Source organism: Triticum dicoccoides, chromosome 3B (assembly GCF_002162155.2).
Source record: "Triticum dicoccoides isolate Atlit2015 ecotype Zavitan chromosome 3B, WEW_v2.0, whole genome shotgun sequence".
NCBI classification, from domain to species: Eukaryota; Viridiplantae; Streptophyta; class Magnoliopsida; order Poales; family Poaceae; genus Triticum; species Triticum dicoccoides.
Window position 1 is genome coordinate 603,743,770 of NC_041385.1, and position 2,140 is coordinate 603,745,909.

Sequence of the window (2,140 nt, forward strand, 5' to 3'; positions counted from 1 at the left end):
GGCCCATGCGAGGGCCGTGAGGGTGGCAGAGGACGCCCGTGCCGACGCCCTGAGTGCAGTTGGGCCCAAGCGCCTCATCTACGCTTGGCGGTACGTGGACCGGGTGCACGCTTCCAGCAAGGAGGAGTACCTGTTGGTGCCGGATCACCACACCGGTGAGATCGCGCTCGCTCGCCAGCAAGCCGCCAATCAGCACCTCGTGAGTTGCGAGGCTGAGGAAGAGGCGTTGTGTCGACGCGCTAGGAAACGGCCACGCACCAGGGCACTCGTGGCGCGCCGCAAGCGCTCCTGCGAGCGTCGTGGCTTTTAGGAGGAGTATAATTTTTGTTTGGTAAGGTGATCTCATTAGTTTTGGGACGCAAATGATAAATCCCGAACGTTCAGGAATTTTAGCATCCTTAATTAAGTATGTAAAATGGAAAGTTTGTAAACCTTGTGTATTGGTACGCATTTTTCAAGTACGTGCATATAGCACAAACTTTACTATATACTATCGGACTACACGTCTCTCTCGATATATGCTTGCAGACTGTGCTACTCCCTCCGTCCAGGTCAATAAGTCATCTTTGGTTGTGCACCGTGACCAAGAAGGAGGGAAGACTTGTACACCTAGATGGAGGGAGCACTACTATTACTTATGTACGTGCAAATGCATGTTTTAACATTACGATGCGGTTTTTGTAAAAGTAGAAAACAGCACTAGTCAAGCTTGTGAAATGATTCAATGCAAAACAAATGCAAAAATGCTCGTTTGATTGTTTACTTTTAGCTTCCTTCTCTGTGGTTATTTCTCTGTCATACTTTGTACGGAGTATCTCTGGTTGGAAAGGCATGCAAATTCCCAAACCGCTTCCTACACCCTGTATCGAATTTTTTGCCTAACAAGTTGTGCCGTGCAATTGGAATTCCAACTTGAGTACTACTACTAGTAGGAGTACCAGGGGCCAGTTCTGGCTTCTAGATTAGTAATCCAATAACTACTACCTCCGTCCTAGTTTATTGGTCCCCATTGTAATCTGTGTCAAATTTTGATCATAAATTTAACTAATGAAATGTTAGTTCATGTCACATGCACTACTCCATCCGTCTAGGTGAGTAAGTCATCTTAGGCTGTGCACCATGACCAAGGAGGAGAAAACGAGAAACGTTAATGTTTATTTGCTAATTAATAGTATTGCATGTAATGAACTAACCACTGCATGTCGTGTTCGATATCTCAAGTCATTAAAAGCATTGACACTCTTTATCTCTTATTGGTTGGTATGTCAAGAAACAAGAAACGAGGTAGAAGTTAATGCACCGCGCCTAAGTGTTTTGGGATTATTTGGTTTTCATAAGATGACTTACACACCTAGATGGAGGGAGTAACATTTTATCAGTTAAATCTTTGGTCAAAATTTAGCACAAATTACAATGGTGAGGAATAAACCAGGACGGAGTAGTAGTTTAGAAGCCCAAATAAATGAGTGAGGCGCCTTATTGTTACTCTCCACTGTGACTAGTCTTGTGGGAGAAGCTGGGGAAGCCACCAAAAGAACTGGCCCTAGGAGTAGTAGCTAGGGATTGAGTGTGCGAGATGAACCGGAGAAAGTAAATGCAGAGAGATGAAATGCAAAAAAGACGGAGGGATGTCATGGTTGCTTGTACGTTTATTTTACGAGGCCACTTATTACTGTGAGTGGTTGGGTTTTGTGATATGACGGCTTTACTGCTGCGCCGCGAGCGGGGTGAGAGGTGAGACTCCCGTGCATCGCCGCCCTCTACACTTGTACTAACCCTGAACTAACTCTAACCAAAGAGGTGTTTGGATGGCATGGTTAGATGGAGCACGGATATGGCGAGGTGCCTTCACGGGTGGTGCAAGAGGGAGGGAGGGAGAGGACGAGAAGCTTCGAGGAAGTGGGGAAGGATATGCTGCAGGAAGAGCGAGAGAAAAATGTGTTTTTTAATGGCCCCGAGAAGAACTAACCCGAATAAGCACCTCTTGGGTGGGTTAGATTTTTTATTTGAGTTAGATGCATCTAACCCAAACTAACCCTACTGTTTGGATACTTTTGGGTTAGTTGAGTCCAAACTAACCCAAACTAACTCTAACTGATGGATCCAAACAGGGCCAACATCGGTCGTGGTTTATTAGTCC